At 50.2% G+C, this 17990-nt stretch overlaps 1 pseudogene; it reads right to left on the bottom strand.

Moving 5' to 3' along the window:
* Positions 1-1375: 1375 nt before the first annotated feature.
* On the bottom strand, positions 1376-2476 carry LOC147109165 (uncharacterized; annotated as a pseudogene).
* Between the last annotated feature and the right edge of the window lie 15514 nt (positions 2477-17990).

Raw genomic sequence — 17990 nt, 5'->3', positions numbered from 1 at the left:
TGAAATGGTTTTTGATCTCTTTTCGATAATGAGTTCATCTTGACTAGAACAATGAGTCGTCAGCCTTGTTGATCAAGACTTGGGAATGGGCCTCTCGGGCCATTGTTCCCAGGACAGTTTGTTTCCACACAAATGAGTCATCTCCAGCTTAGTCATAGAGTTATACAGCACAGAAAGAGGCCCTTCGGCCCATCGCGTCTGCGCCGGCCATCAAGCCCTGTCTAATCTAATCCCATTTTCCAGCATTTGGTCCGTAGCCTTGTATGCTATGGCATTTCAAGTGCTCATCCAAATGCTTCTTGAATGTTGTGAGGGTTCCTGCCTCTACCACCCTTTCAGGCAGTGAGTTCCAGATTCCAACCGCCCTCTGGGTGAAAAAGTTTTTCCTCAAATCCCCTCTAAACCTCCTGCCCCTTATCTTGAATCTATGCCCCCTTGTTATTGACCCCTCTACTAAGGGGAAAAGTTCCTTTCTATCTACCCTATCTATGCCCCTCATAATTTTGTACAGCTCAATCAGGTCCCTCCTCAGCCTTCTCTGCTGCAAGGAAAACAACCCCAGCCTGTCCAGTCTTTCTTCATAGCTGAAGCGCTCCAGCCCAGGTAACATCCTGGTAAATCTCCTCTGCACCCTCTCCAAAGCAATCACATCCTTCCTATAGTGTGGTGACCAGAACTGCACACAGTACTCCAGCTGTGGCCTTACCAACATTTTGTACAGCTCCATCATAACCTCCCTGCTCTTATATTCTATGCCTCAGCTAATGAAGGCAAGTATCCCATATGCCTTTTTGACCACCTTATCCACCTGTTCTGCTGCCTTCAGGGATCTATGTACATGCACACCAAGGTCCCTCTGATCCTCTGTCTTTCCTAGGGTCTTACCATTCATTGTGTATTTCCTTGCCTTGTTAGTCCGTCCAAAATGCATCACCTCACACTTTTCAGGGTTAAATTCCATTTGCCACTGTTCCGCCCATCTGACCAACCCATCTATATCGTCCTGTAGCCTGAGGCTTCCCTCCTCGCTATTGTGGGTTTTACACTGCTCCCCCCCCCCACAAACAGCCTGTCCAGTTTTTAATAGGTGTTAAAAATCCCAAAATCCATGAAGTCTGCGTCGACTGCTACAGGCCCCCCTTTGATATTTCAACTTTTCCCAAACAGAAATATCATCAAAAGTTCTGTCGTCTTCTGCTGCGGGAGGCGCACTGTATATCCCAACCAAGCCGTACATCAAATTTTACCCCAGGGTCCCGTATCTCACACTTTATGCAACAAATTACATCACAGTTACAGGTATATATACAAACAGACAGTCAACTCCTGGCTATTCTTTAATCAAAGCTTGCCACCGGTTTCGGAGTGTTTTTCTTCACTTTCTGCATGATAACCGGAGAAGGTAAAACACTAACACACATTGAACTATTACAATCACATGAGAAATCACACGAATCCATGGGGGAATCTCGATATTCAAACTGATGTCCCACCATGGCAGAGAAACCAGTTCTTTTATCTCATACCCCATTTCCCTGTTCCATTGCTCGAGGGTATAGAAATGCTTTTGGGAGAGTTCAACTTCCTTTATTAATTTAGTGAGATGTTCAGGCAGAGGAGGAATTTCATACCCGAACCGTGTTATGTATTGCTACAGGTCCTGTACCATGTCATTCACTGTGAGGTGTACCATGGTGGGTTCTCGAATGGGAATGATGCGCTCTTGAGCCACCTGAACTTCTGTGCGGGGTTTGAAGCAGAAAGTCTTACCAAGTGTCGTTGTGTACCCGGTACTGGTCCACGCTTGTTGTGACTCAGTACATCCCTTTGCCTGCATATGCTACCTGGGGTGGAACGTGGCTTTGGGCCATCACCTCCATGGTGCAATTAATGGGCTCCGCACCCTCTGATTCAAACCCGCACACCGGCCGATTAAACGCATTCAAATGCTGAGGACACAACACCATATGCCCGCCCCTGCTCTGGCATCCATTGAGGTCAGTGCCGGTCATGGCGTTCTCCCACTTTGCAACAAACGGTGGGGCCCCATGATGTCGCATGTGCACCCCATCCCTTAGCACGCCAATATTCTCTACTCGGTATACCGGTGCCGGCCGCGGTGACCCGCCCATTACTGGCATCCGGAGTACAATCCCCATTACAGTGTGGTTGGACTGGCCACAGTCAACTGGGACCGGGTATGCCTCTGAGGCCAGTCGGAGTTGGCACGGGCTCATTAAATTTCCGTACGGGCTGAGCGCAGTGAGGTATCAGTTGCTGACCCACGAAGGGACGCGACCTTGCTATAGGTCCTCCAAATTACTGCACCTTCATTCAGCAGCCACGCACTGTACAGCACACATGCATCGTTTTTCGCTGCCTGTGCCGAGGCATTCTGATCCTCCCTGATCAAACAATTGATCGTCTGAGCGTGTGCCTCCAGCTCGGCTATGACTTCCTTTAAATGTATCGTCATAGCCTGATCCTCCCGTAACTCCAACCCCGCTAGCTCATTACCCTCCCCCAGTATCTTTCGCAGCTGGTCCCTTAAGGTGTTGACCTGCATCTGCAACTGTGCATCGTCCATACTACTGATAATGGACGTGCCCGTGCTGAAGGCTGTAGTCGTATCATTAAATACCCCCTGTCTATATCTCCCCGAACCAACGTGATGGTTTACCGTTAAATCGTACAGACTTTCCCGATTCATGTCCTCGTAACTTAATTCGTAAAATTGTCGGAACATTTCCTTCAACAGGGCCTCATATAATTTTTCCATTTCTACCGGACACCACCGGGGCAGCTGTACCCGGGTTAAATTTAGAATGACCGAAGCGACTTCGTAGTGAACGTCTTGGTACAAGGTCTTGCCGGTCAGGACTAACACTAACCCATTAGTTGGTCCCGGTGTGGTGGCGGGGCAACTAATCTGTGTTTCCTGTACCGGTGGGGCTGTGGGCAGGGGCTTCCTCTCGTGTGCTACCAGTTCTGTGGAATTTACTGTGTTGGGAGGGTCTGGGATCACTCAGGAGTCCCCACTCTGATGTAGGAATTAGCACACCCGCTAGCGGGGTTGGGGTTATTGTCTCTGGCCAGTCAGAAGCCTCTGAGCTGCTCCAGGGACCCCCGTACGGTTTCGAAGCGCTCCACTATACCTGGTTCTGACCGCCGGACTTATTCGGTAGCGATGTAGACAGAAAACGTGACTTGTGGTTTGGGTGCAAAACAGACCAGCATTTATTGAAACAAAAAGAAAGAAACAACTTAAAATAATCGATACAGCACAACTGTGCCTGGTACAGCACTTTTGCTTAACGCAGTACACTTATTGTCCACTAGAGCGCTCTTTGCTCAGTGCAACACTCCTTTATTTAAATACAGCACTTTTAAATACAGCTACTTAGTGTCCACTGAAGCACCTCTCTGCTTAGTGCAACACCCTTTTAATAGCAATTTCAATATAGAATCACCTTGCTCACTACAGCACCTTTGCTTACTGGCTTTTACTTTAAAAAAAACAGCACTTTAAATACAGCTACTTAGTGTCCACTGAAGCACCTTTCTGCTTAGTGCAACACCCTTTTAATAGCACTTTCAATATAGAACTCTTAGCATTCATTACAGCACTTATCTGCTAGTGCAACACTGTTACTTAGATAGGGGAGGAGAAACGGACACAACGAGGGAAAATCGACTAAAATCACAGTTCTAACAAAATTCCCACTTAATTCCCACCCCTATACCTATTCTAAGTTGCCTTGTAATGGGCCAGAAAAATATATGCTCACCAATGAAAACCGCCTGCTCCGTGCCCTGCGATCTTTGATCTTCACTGCCCCGAAGTAAAAACACCCCAGTATTTTAAAAGTAAACTGCTGGTGTTCCATTCCTTTAGGCAGGCTCCCACGTTGTAGAGGGCACGGAGGCGAGGCCACAGAGAGAGAGAGAGGCTTCTGAGAAGCTATCTTTTATACCCCATTTGGGGCCGAAACCTTCCCGCCCAAATCCGGATGTATCTGGGCTAAACAAAAGGGATTTAAACTGTCCCCATTGTCTGTAATGGGTTTGGATGAATTACCCATTTGTTTAAACTGTTTTTTTTCCAGTTTAAATGTGTCCTCATTGTCTGTGATGGGCTTTGAATAAAGCTGCAGTTTAAATGTGTCCTCATTGTCTGTGATGGGCTTTGAATAAAGCTGCCGTGGTTTGAAAAAAAGCATGTCTATTTCCTTGATTGCTTGAGTAAACAGCCTTGGAGGTTAGTCATTGTCCTGTGGTCAGACTGAAACCGCAGTCTCAAGTGGTTAATCCTTTGGGTAAACATTGTAGCAGTTTCTGTAAACACATCGATTGTCTGCTGCAGGGAGGGGAACTCCCTGAACTGCCATTGATTGGCAGTTTGACTGCTCCATTGAACCTTTTTCACAGACACAGCAGGCTGCCTTTTCAAGCCCTTTTTTTTGTCTTCTGCCACGCGGTCTGGTGGCCATTTTGATCCCTGGATTTTTAAAGGTATATTACTCAGGTATTCTTTAATCAAAATTCAATCTTCGGAACCGTAGGAAATCTCAAAATTATTGCGAAATCCCTACACTGATCCCATCCAATCCTGGCCCTGGAATCCTGCCACCACTGCAAGAAGGCGATCGACACACCTGCCGGGCAGACCCGTTCCAACCCCCACATACATACGTAAATCCCCTGTTCCCCTTTCCACCATTTATTCCAGCACATTTCTACTCCCCCCCTCGCCCCCGTATTCTGTCGGTACGTATCGTCCCCCAGTTTCTCCCAGTCTGTGGATCTGTTACCCTTGGCCTGGCCCAACTTCCTTAACCACCACCACCGTCCCAAGGGAATGTGTCCCTCACATCTTAGACAGCCGCGTTTCCCCTCGGTCATCCTAACCCGTGTGGCTGTGACCTGCAGTTTGGGACACGGTATGGAAGCTTCTCCATAGGTGAAACCCTCGCTGCCGGAGTACCGAGTCGAGTTCGATCCCAGCCACACTGGCCACCTTCCCTTGTGGAAGTAAGTGGCTATTCCATCCGTGTCCCCTGTCCTACCCCCCGTGTCACGGTAGGCCCGTTCCCTCCTATGCAGCCATAGAGGAAGGACACCTTGGTGTCTCCTCTTTCCATGCTGCCAGTTCCGATCATTATGAATAGAAGTACGATATCCATATCCCTTTGTCCCTCCAATCTCCTTTGGTTCCCTAGCAAAACAAAAGCGAAACAGTTCCGTTCTGTGAGAGGGGTTTCTTCCACAGATCTGGTTTTGGTTAATTACAAGATATTTACAGTGTTCCCTGCCACATTGATGAGCACCCCATTTAAGACCTCTCCCATCGGGGCCTCTTGCGGCTCGCGGTCGGTGAGTAGGGAGGCGTCCACGGCACCCAAGGCCGTCGGACCTGACTGCTCCTCCTTACCACCCCGTCCTCCGGGTCATCATCGTCCCACACCATGGGAGGAAGACTTGCGTCCACCAGGCTCATGACTGTGCCCTGGTGCCTCTTGACCTTTGTTTTCCCCTCCTCGGGGTTAAACAACTTGCACTGGTTTACATAAAACCATTTCATGCGTTTCGGGAGTTTTACTGCATATACCATGGGGCTCGCTTTATCCATGATATTATAAGGCCCTATATACAGCGGCTCGAACGCCCTTACTCGGGCGAAATTACAGACTATTACCTGGTCTCCCACCTCCCACTCGTGGGTTCTCTGGGGTTCTAACAGCAGCCGATTTTTCTGGTGCTGGCTCCCCAGGTTACTGGCTGTTTGCCAGTGAATCTGTTTTAAAGTCTCGTACAGATTCTGGACAAACCTATCCCGTTTTACTTCCCTGACCTGCGCTTCGGTGAGGACCGGCGCCAACACAAGGGTTGGGGTGCGCATAATCCTCCCGGTCATAAGCTCGTGTGAGGAGTACCCTGTGCTTCTGGAGGGGCTGGCCCGGACACCCATTAAGACTAGAGGCAAGACCTTGTCCCATCTCTGCGGGAACGGGCTTATCTCCTTCCTCAGTCTTTCTTTCAGTGTCCGGTTCATGCGCTCCACAATCCCCGATGACTGGGGGTTGTGAGCCACATGCCACTTCCCTTGTATTCCCAAGAGTTTTAAGGTGGTCTGCATCACCTGCCCCGTGAAATGGCTCCCTTGGTCGGACTCCACGACCTGTGGCAGCCCCCACCGGGAGAACACTTCCCTCACCAGGATTCTAGCTGTTGCTAGTGCCGTGGCTGCTCGGCAGGGGAAGGCTTCCACCCACTTGGAGAATACGTCCACCAGGACTAAGCAGTACTTGTTGCCTGCTTTAGTGGTGGGCAGTGGTCCGATGAAATCGACTTGCAGGGACCGCCACGGCTCCTCTACCCTCCAGGTGTGTCCTATGGGGGTTTTCCTGCGCTCCGGATCGGGGTTATTGGCTGCGCACGCCAAACAATGCGCACAGAAAACTTGGACATCCTCCCTGAGCTGGGGCCACCACCCTGCCTCCTTTACCCTTTGCCAGGTAGTTTCTGGCCTTGGGTGTCCCACTCCCAGGCTCCCATGGGCCAACTGGAGGAACTCCTCTCGGTGCTGTGCTGGGACTACCCACCGATCCCCTTTGAAAAGCATCCCCTCTTTGATACTAATGTCCGCTGCCCCAAACGGACCTTCTATGGACTCCCCATTCTCTCTCTTTACCAGGACGGCCTTAAGGACGGGATCCTGGGCTTGGACCTGCTTTAAGTCCGGGGCCAAAGCTACCCACTGTGTGCCTCCCTTGTCCTGGATTGCGGCTACCGGACCTGCTTTGTACAGATCCCAGAATACTCCTTCCCTGGCCCCCTGTTTGACCAGCTCGTCTGCCTTTTGGTTGCCCTCCCACTTGGGCTCTGTCTTTGAAAGGGCTTTAACTTTGTGAATATAGTGATCTCCCTGGGTGCCTGTGGCCTCCAAAATTTTACCTAGCAGCGGTGTTGTTGCTAGGGGCTTCCCATCTGTGGACTTGAATCCGCGCCTGGCCCAGATTGCCAAGTATTCCGTGCATGAGTTGCATATGAACATAGAGTCCGAGCAAATGGTGTAGGGGGTGGGGAACTCATCGGGGTGGGTGACCACGTATGCCACCGCCGCCAGTTCTGCATGCTGAGCGCTTAGGGTGTTGGGGAGTTTAATGGCCTTCGCTATTTTTGCTGTAGGGTCATAGATTCCGCACCCGGTGAGATGCTCCCCCTTCACGACTGAACTGGACCCGTCTATATAGATGTCCCGGCCCGTCGGGTGTATCCCGGCCCGGAATCCTTCATCTACATCCCACACCCCTTCTACCGTACACGTGTGGGCCGTCCCTGGGTAAATCATGTTGGTTGCTAGCTTTGGCTCGGTCAACCCCTGCACTCTCAAGTTCATCTGCGAGAGCAATAAAGTCCAGCGGGCAATGTGAGCACTGCTCACTGTCCCGTCCTTTATTCTCCCGTCCAACAACATCTGAGTGGGGGTATGGTGGGTGAGTAGAACTATCAGGGATGATCCCGTAAAGAGCTGTGAGCGCTTTACGGCCCAATGTGTGGCGAGATGATGCCGCTCGCAATTGGAATATCCCTGTTCTACCTCGGTGAGAACCCTAGATGAGTAGACCACGGGCCGTAGCTTGCCGTGTCGCTCCTGGAGCAACACCGCGCTCAAGCTATCCCCGCTGGCTGCTACCTCGAAGAAGAATTCTTCCCCACCGTTGATGCCTCCCAATGCGGGTGCCGTCTGCAAATCCCCTTTGAGGTGAGTGAATGCTTCCTGGCAGTTCTGATCCCACTCCCACTCGACTCCCTTGCGGAGGAGCCGAAGCAGAGGGGCTGCCGTGGCTGCATAACCCTCTATGAAGTCCCGGCAGTACCCTGTGAGTCCCAGAAAAGACCTTACCCCGGTCACATTCTTGGGGGCTGGTAGCTCCTGTACTGCCTTCCTCCTAACCTCGTCTATGGCCCTTTCACCGGCCCTTATGGTCAGCCCGAGGAATTTGACTTCCTCCTGGCCGATCTGGGCTTTCTTGGGGTTGACCTTGAACCCCGCCTCCTGCAACAGCTTTAGCAGCTCGTCCAGCAGTGGCCTGTGGTTCTCCCCCTCCGTGGAGAACAAAAGCAGGTCGTCCACGTACTGGATTAACTGGTGGGATCGGCTGAAGCCTTTTAATGCTTCTGCCATGCATTGGTGGAATATGGAGGGGCTGTGTCCATGTATACTGCTGCCCTTCAAAAGTGAATGCAAACTTGTATTGGTCTTCCCGTCTGAGGGGAATCGACCAAAACCCGTTGGAGATATCCAGCACCGTGAATGTGGTTGCGGTTGCTGGAATGCTCCCTATCAGATCGGCGACAGCTGCGACTGTGGGCGCGCAAGTTGGGATGTTCTTATTGAGGACCTGATAGTCCACGGTGGCACTCCACGACTGGTCGGGTTTCTTCACTGGCCAGAGTGGTGAGTTCACGTGGGTGGCTATTAGTCTCGACACCCCCGTTTTACCAGGGATCCCAGTGCCGTCTCCAAGTCGGCTTCTGCCTCCCGGGGGAAACTATACTACCTTTGTGGCCGTGACATGGGGTTCCCTTGCACCTGGACCTCTACCCCGGCCACCCTGCCACAATCGTGTTTATGGCTGGCGAATGCGGCGAGGTTGTCCCGCACATTCGCCTGGTACTCGGTTGGGGCGCTACTAACCAACTGTTCCAAGTCGTAACTCCCTTTTGGTTTCATGGTGCATACACTACCCATTCCTCCCTTATCTCTGGGGATCACTATCACCTTCTCTGTCTCGTCTGAGACCACTGCCCCCTACAGGCAGTGATTCCTCAGGTCCACAATGACCCGGTTGGCTAACATGAAATCAGCCCCGAGGATTCCCCACTCTGGTTGCTCCCATTTCATTAGCACACACTTCCACGTGGTGCGGAGGGATCCTAGCTCTATTCTCAGGGGTTTGGACATCGCCCCCATCTGCTCGTTCCCTGTGAATCCTGTTAGGCTAAATGGGACCTTGTTAGACCTGAGTGAATTGGTCGGGTCTTCCAAATGGACCACCGTGCTGGAAGCTCCGGTGTCCACCAAATATCTCCCCTGCACCGTCTCCACCCCCACCTCAACACAGGGCCTGTCCCACTGATCATAAGTGAGCGGACACAGGTACTCAGGCTGGGCACGTTCTAGTCAGGAGGAAGGCGGACATGCGGGTGCGGTCGGCGTTATGCTGCTCACGGCAGCGTCTAGCCTTCCTTCGTCCTTCCCCAGCACCGTGCGAAGGGCGGGCACCAGAACATCAAACGGTTCATTGATCGCCTCCTTCGCCTCGGTGACCTGGGGTTTTCGCACGGGAGGACACCCTTGGCCGGACCTCCTCTTTTGGGCCGGGCAATCCCACCTCCAGTGTCCCATCTTCCCACACTTGAAACAAGTCTTAGACTTGTCGGTGTTACCCCCTTCCTGACGCCATTCCTTCCTATCCCCCTTCATCTCATGTACCCTCCCCTTGTGTTTGACCTCCTCCCCGGAACCGGCCCTAAAAGCGAAGCCCAATTTCTGGAGCACGCCTGCCTCCATGTTCGCGAGGTCCTCGGAGTCAAACCATGCTTCTGCCTTGGCTTTAATCTGTGGCAGGCTGTTTGCACCAGGGTCCTGAGCCAGTGATTTCTGGGGACCCCTATCAGTTGTGCGCGGTCTGGTGCACCTCCAGTTGCCTTTGCGTACACCGGCCATAGCCTGTCTGCAAATGCAGCCGGTGCCTCGCCGGCCAACTGTAGAGTCCGTTCCACTTGTGAGAACGGACTACCCTGGGTGTGCCCCATGGCTCTCAGGATCTCCTCTTCCAACCCTTCTGTGGTGCCTCGCCCCGTTTTTGTGGCTGCGGACAGGCTCCGATACAGTTTCCCATCAAGGGAGAGCAGCATCAGCCTGTGGATCTCGCCCTCGCTACACCCGTTGATCCCCCCTACCTGCTCGACCTCCATAAAGCTATCCTGTTTTAGTTTGGGCAACTCTGCTATCATGGCTTGCAACTGCGGGGTGGTGAATGGGACCACGTAATCGCTCTGCAGCGGGCCCTGGTCACCGTTTGGTGTGGGTGGACCGTACTTTTGCTGCTGCAGAGGATACATTGGTCTTGGTGGCGCTTCCGGCGCCGGTGGGACTTCCCGGTCCTGAACCTTATCCTCTGCTTCCTGACCCTCCTCATCCCAATCCACCCAGGTTTCCCCTGGTGCCATTAAACAGACCATGCCTCTGGCCCCAGACAAGGCTTGGGTCAATTTTTTAATCCTTTCTTCGCAGGGACCGTGATCAGAGTCTTCATAGCCCCTACTTCTAGCTACCTTATGAGCTATTTTAATGTCCCTTAGCTGACCCTCCAAACCGTCAACTCTCGTTGTTAATCTTGCGTTCTCCTCCTGTAAGGTCTGCTCATTTAACCTGGCCTCCGTAACCTGACACCGCAGGTATTCCCCCATATTACGGGAGGTCTCTTCCTGTGCATGTCTTTCCTCACGCAACTCCTCCACTAGTCTACTCCTGACTATCCCCCTTGCGTCTGACTTGCCTTCAGACTCCTTCAGCTCGTTTTTGAGCTTTTCAACCTGCTCCCAGAGCAGTTGAACTTGCTTTTGGAAGCACAGGAGCCAGATCGCCTTCTCTTTGGACTTCCTGTGCTCCTTGCTCCCTGTCCACTCTGCGGCCCTATCCTGGGGACACTCAGAGCGCAACATCTCCAGCACCCATTGCTGGGATACGTTAACCTTTTTAAAAACGTAGGAGGAAATTCTGTCCTCCATTCCGGATCTCTTGCCCTCCAAACTGTCCATGTCTAATCCACAACCTATTGTCCTGCCAGCGGTCGCCAAATCTGTAACCGGTTTTTACGGTGGCCAATTTCCTATGGCCCCTGCTGCAATCGCCAATTATTGTAAGTAGTTTTTGTAATGTATGTACCTTTAAGGGGGAGAACTACTTTTTACAGCTCATGTATACTGTAGTACCGGCAGTGACCACACCTGTATATAACGTTGAGTAGTAATCTGTACAGTTCAGTTGCAGTCTGAGCCACGTTGAGTAAACACCGTTTGTACCGTTCTCCGCAGTCTGTGTCTGATTATACACGGACATAACAGTGGCGACGAGGCAGATTCGAACCTACCTGCAACTCTGCATCACCTCCCAGGGATTCGCTCCTGGAGAACAGTGGAAGAAGGTTGAGTCCAGAAGCACGGGCGTCGACCACGGGCAACTGCCCAGTCATCCAGCGGAGATTTGAGCATCACAGGGGAGGCTGTCGAGAGCCAGGCTTGGCTTTCCAGTCACGGTGGTCCAGCGAAACGGGCTGGCAACAGGTACTGCGCAGACCCTTCCCGGACAGCGGCGGGCTAGAGCCCGACCGAGTGGCACAGAAAAAGGCCGAGCAGCGTCGACGGGGGAAGAGAGAGAGGGCAGAGCGCACAGGGCGCAGCCAGTGTTCAGGACCGAGCGGCGTCAACGGGGGAGAGACACGAGAGAGAACAGAGCGCAGCCGGTGTTCAAGGGCCGAGCAGCTTCAACGGGGGAGAGAGGCGCGCAGGAAAACGCGAGGCGCGAGGACCGCAGAGAGCGGCGTTGGCAGCAGCGCAGGAGCAGCGCGCAAAACCCACAGGGCGTCGCCATTTGCCACGAGGACCGCCGAGAGCGGCGTTGGCAGCAGCGCGGGAGACGCCATTTTAAGCCGCAGCGGGGAAGGAAAGCGCGGGAGACGCCATTTTAAGCCAGTCTAACCACACCCAAAAATGCCGAAGAGTGGCAGTATCACAGCGTTCGACAATGAAGTCGAAGATTGGACGGCATATGTCGAACGCATAGAAGTATACTGCAAGGCGAATGAAGTGCCAGATGACAAGAAAGCGCTGGTATTGTTGAATTCAATGGGTGCAAAAATGTATGGCTTACTATGAAACCTAGTAACCCCAGAGAAGCCAGTAGAAAAGGATTTTGAAAACATAGTGTCAATCCTACAGGACCACTTAAACCCCACACCGCTGCTGATAGCAGATTTAAGTTTCACAAAAGGAACCAGCATAAAGATGAAAGTAATGCTGAGTATTTAACGGAACTGCGCAAGCTATCGAAACACTGCCAGTTTGGAACGGGACTAGCAGATACTTTAAGGGACAAGTTTGTGTGTGGACTTCAAAGTGAAGGAACCCTGAAACGGCTTTTATCTGAAAAGGACCTTACGCTGGAAAAGGCTTTCAGCATTGCGGTATCATATGAAGCAGCAGCACGGGGCACTGCAGAGATACAACAGAGACCGCAAGAATATGGCACAAACGAAATGTCATATGGAACAGAGAAGTGCTATCACTGTGGCAGAACAACCCACGACCAGAATGATTGCTGGTTCAAAGACAAAGTGTGCAGACAGTGTGGAAAAGTAGGACACATAGCACGAGTCTGCAGGTCGGGAAAGAAAACCAGCAATAAGAAACCGACCAAAGGAAAGTACAAGAAGGTACATAAGATAACGGAGAATAGTTCAGACGAACAAAAGTGTGATAACGACTCCGAAAGCAGGGAACTGAGTTGTCTGAAACTACATAATGTGATCACAACAGAGGATCACCGAACCATTTGGGTCACTCTCAAGATAGCAGGAGTCCAGGTAAAGATGGAATTGGACACAGGATCAGCCCTAACAGTCATAAGCCGACGGGACTACGAGCGGCTATTCTCGCACCTACCCTTGAGAGACACAAAAATTATTTTGAAGACGTACACGGGGCAAAAAGTCTACCCCAAAGGAAAAATAAGGGTGACCGTTATATATAACGGTAAGGAAACACCAAAACTAAACCTGTATGTATTGCAAGATGGAGGACCACCATTACTGGGACGTGAATGGATCCGGGAAATACAACTGGATTGGCATTCCATACAGGCACTGACTGTGGCTGACAAAAAGGATGACAACGTCACACCTGGGCGACTGTCAAAGATCCGAACTGACGCGAAAGAAGTGTTCCAGCAAGGACTCGGAACACTAAAAGGCATGACAGTGACGATTAAAATTGAAGGAAACGCAAGTCCAAAATTTTTTAAGGCCAGACCGGTACCTTATGCGATCCGCCCAGCCGTCGAAGCAGAGCTGGAGAGTCTGGAACATTCAGGTGTACTGTCCAAGGTAGACTGGAGCGAGTGGGCTACACCCATCGTCCCTGTGATGAAAAAGTCATTGAGCAGCACGCCTGGGGAACCAAGGAAGGTTCGCATCTGTGGGAACTTTAAGGTAACAGTGAACCCGGTCCTTCACACTATACAATATCCACTTCCACGGATTGAAGATATTTTCGCCTCACTATCTGGAGGGAAATGCTTCATTAAGATTGATCTGGCCCAGGCGTATCTGCAAATGGAGGTAGAAGAAGCATCAAAAAAAATACCTCACAATCAACACCCATAAAGGTCTCTACCAATACAACCAGCTGGTATTCGGGGTAGCATCAGCTCCGGCTATTTGGCAGAGGGCAATGGAACAAGTCCTGCAAGGGATCCCAGGGACCCAGTGTTATTTGGACGACATCCTGGTCACGGGCGAAAATGACAGTGATCACCTTGCCAACCTGGAGCAGGTGCTTACTAGATTGCAGGTATATGGGCTCCGAGCTAACCGCCCCAAATGCGAGTTTTTTAGAAAACAGATCTCGTATTGTGGCCACGTTATCGATAAAGAGGGGTTACATAAGTCCCCAGAGAAGATTGAGGCTGTAGTCAAGGCTCCAGCACTGGAAAATGTGTCCTCGGGCTGGTAAACTACTACCATAAGTTCTTGCCAAATTTGTCTACAATACTACACCCACTGAACACCCTACTGCAAACTGGGGTGCCATGGAAGTGGAGTGACGAATGTAGACGAGCTTTCCAGAAGAGCAAAACACTAATCACATCGAAAGAGGTATTGGCCCATTACAACCCAGCATTACCAATTCGGTTGGCATGTGATGCGTCACCCTACGGCATTGGAGCGGTGCTGTCGCACAAATTCTCGGACGGCTCAGAGAGGCCAATAGCCTTTGCGTCACGATCACTAACCTCAGCCGAGCATGACTATGCCCAGATTGACAGGGAGGCCCTCAGTCTAGTGTGGGGAGTGAAAAAGTTCAATCACTATCTGCACGGACAGAAATTCACCTTGCTGACTGATCACCAGCCTCTTGTCTCCATTTTTAATCCAAAGACGGGCGTTCCGGTGATGACTGCGCAACGACTACAAAGATGGTCACTTTTTCTAGGGGCGCACCACAATGAGATTGAATATAAGGGCACGAAACAGCATGGAAATGCTGATGGGCTATCACGCCTGCCACTGCCTACTGCGGAGGAAGCACCAGCAGTGGATCCTGTCGAAATATTCCATTCGACTACAGTTAAATACCTACCGGTAACTAACGCTTGTATCGAAAAGGAAACCCGAAATGACCAGACACTGTCTCGGGTATATGATTTGACGGTGAAGGGATGGCCAGCACATGGCGACTCACTGTTGCCAGCATTCTCGACAAGGAGAGAACAGCTGTCAGTGTGCCTGGGGACCTTGATGTGTGGATCCCGAGTGGTAATTCCACCCAAGTTAAGGGATAGAGTGCTCAATGAGCTTCATGAGGGTCATCTGGGAGGGGTAAAAATGAAAAGCCTAGCCAGGGCTTGTGTGCTGGCCGGGAATCGATAAACAAATTGAGGGCCTGACAAGAGCTGCTCAGGATGCCAGAAAGTCCAAAATGCACCACCACAGGCCCCTCTACACCCATGGGAGTGGCCCTCATCTCCATGGCAATGGGTGCATATTGATTTTGCTGGTCCATTCATGGACTCAATGTTTTTAATAGCCATGGATGCGCACTCGAAATGGCCTGAGGTCATCAAAATGTCCTCCACCACCACGGAGAAAACTATTGCAGTCCTACGGACCATTTTTGCCAGGAATGGCTTGCCAGAACAGATTTGCTCAGACAACGGACCACAGTTTGTATCCGAAGAGTTCCAGAGGTTCTTGAAAAAGAATGGGATAAGGCATTACACATCCGCCCCGTATCATCCAGCCACAAATGGATTGGCTGAGAGGTTCGTACAAACCTTTAAGAAGGCAATAAAGGCTATGTACAATGACAACATTCCGCTGCAGCACAAGGTGGACAATTTCCTGTTCGCCTATCGGAATGCGACACATGCAGTCACCAACCAGGCCCCAGCCATGATGTTCTTTAACCGAAGGTTAAGATCTCGCCTGGATTTGCTCAGACCAAACGTACGAAGAGATGTTGAGAGTAAGCAATTCCAGCACATCCATGAGAAGCCAACAAGGAGCTTCAATGTAGGGCAACCAGTCTTGGCCCGCGACTACCGAACAGAAAAATGGCAGCCAGGAACGATATGCACATGGCAGGGCCCACTAATGTACACAGTGGACGTTGGGGAGAGCATCGTGAGACGCCATGCTGACCAGATCCTAGAGTCACAGGAACAAGTCAACCCCATGCCTCGCCCATACGTACCTGGTGATGAACCCGACATACAGGTAGCATCTACCCCAGAAACAGTAGCATCGGAAGCTGATGAACCAACCGACGACAGGGGGCCAGAATCGCCTCCGCACCAAGAGCAAGACACTCGGGAAAGGCGCTATCCAGAAAGGATCAGGAAGCCTCCCCAAAGACTGAATTTATAAATAGACTATTTTCAGCTAATGTTGCATGTTAAAAGTGTTAATTGTAATTAGTTTGATATTTAATTGTTAAATGAGTGTTATGGTACTGTTAATCTAAAAGGGGAGGAATTGTAATGTATGTACCTTTAAGGGGGAGAACTACTTTTTACAGCTCATGTATACTGTAGTACCGGCAGTGACCACACCTGTATATAACGTTGAGTAGTAATCTGTACAGTTCAGTTGCAGTCTGAGCCATATTGAGTAAACACCGTTTGTACCGTTCTCCGCAGTCTGTGTCTGATTATACACGGACATAACAGTTTGGCCCCGCCCGTAGCGAGCACGCAAACCCCCTTACTACAAGTTCTGGATGATAGGGATTACTGAGGACAGATTTGAACACGGACAGCGTTTTCAGGCTCACCTGTACAGTGTTTATTAAGGTTAACTAAAACCACTCCACTCGCATACAGTACAAGCGGTGTGAACACAACAGTACAGTTTAAAACAGTACAACCCTGACTTGTCCAACAAGCCCCTGCCGTGCTGACTTACCACGGCCAAAAAACAACCTCCCGTGAACTAAACTATCACAGGACCCTTCCAACGCTAAACCCCCTTCTGGTTTGGTAGGAACATACAGGTACCCCCTCACACAGCCAAGTGATCTTGTGGGTGTGTAGGCTTGGCAATGCTCACCTAGATTGCCCCTTTTATCTTGCTTGCAGCTTCCTCCGTACGTCTTGGCTACTTGGTTCCGTACCGGCCTTACGGCATGCGAGCCCCAGCCTTAGTTGACGTTCGTCTCGGTTGGAAGATGATGCGCTATCAATTACTCATAAAAGACTGAGAGTTAGAAGAGTAACTAAAGGCTTTTATTAACAACAGAATGGAGGTCTGCCTCGCGTGGTCGACCGGTCCAGGATACAAAGGGCTGGGGAGCAGTCACCTTTATACTAGGACCTGTGGGAGGAGTCAGCCGAGGCATGTCCAGGCATGTACACAGTGGAATACAAACAGGACAAACAGGAATACAAACAGTGGTTTACCACAGAAGACAGCTATCCAAACTGCTCTTTTTATACCCCTCCAATACACAAACCGTTGTCTGTGGTTTTAATGGACACATGGCCTGGGGGAATGGGTTTTCGATCTCTTTTCAATAACGAGTTCATCTTGACTAGAACAATGAGTTGTCAGCCTTGTTAATCAAGATTTGGGAATGGGCCTCTTGGGCCATTGTTCCCAGGACAATTTGTTTCCACACAAATGAGTCATCTCCAGCTTGAGTGGGTTTTACACTGCTCCCCCCCCCCCCAAACAGCCTGTCCAGTTTTTAATAGGGGTTAAAAATCCCCAAATCCATGAAGTCTGTGTTGACTGCTACACCGCATCCCTGCCCTCATAAGCTTGGAGTGTATTATTCATTTTTAGTTTTTTTTTTGTTAACATCACCTGTGATATTTGTGGTATATGGTACAGGTTATTTTTATCAATAGATGGATTATCAGCTCTATAGATACTTCACATAAAAACAAATACACCATAAACCTGCATCTCTGGTGCTCAGGAATTCCTTATGGGTATAATGAATTCAATGAAAAATATTAAAATCTTCACGCACACACATACATGCAAACTGAAAAAACAACGGCAAATTTTTCTGTCTTTGGAATCAGCTTTTATGCAGAAAGCCACTGCAATACTCCAGATAAAAACCCTTTGGGAAGGAGATAATCCGAACAATCGCCCACTCTCAACAGGAAACAAAAAATAAAGTTCAGCTGATCTAATTCTTGTATGCAGGATTTTATTAAATAGGATTACAATCATCACAAAAAGCAAAGCTTAAATGGTTAGATAGCATACAAGGAAACTAATACCTATTTTAAAGATAGTACTATTTATTCAATAGGATTAACACTAACAGATTAGGAAACATACCTGATTTTGTCTTCAGTGCAGCACAGCTTTGTTTTTCTGGTCGATCTGAATTTTGGGGTTGCAGGATGATATGCTAAACCTTTATAAAAGGCCCCAGTTGGAGTTTTGAGAGCAATTCTGTGTATCACACTTTAGGAACGATGTCAAGGTCTTGGAATGAGCGCAGAGATTTACTGGAGTGGTACTAGGGATGAGGGACTTCAGTTATGTGGAGAGACTAGAGAAGCTGGGGTTGTTCTCCTTAGAGCAGAGAAGGTTAAAGGAAGATTTGATCAAGGTGTTGGTTCTCTTACCACCTGCCACTGGCCCAGTCTGGCAGCTATGTCCTTCAGGACTCGGCCAGCTCGGTCA

Source organism: Somniosus microcephalus, chromosome 12 (genome assembly GCF_052327205.1).
Source record: "Somniosus microcephalus isolate GS21.2 chromosome 12, FLI_Smic_1.0, whole genome shotgun sequence".
Lineage (NCBI taxonomy): Eukaryota > Metazoa > Chordata > Chondrichthyes > Squaliformes > Somniosidae > Somniosus > Somniosus microcephalus.
Note: the sequence above shows the minus strand (reverse complement) of the source record. Positions and strands in the feature narration are given on the sequence as shown.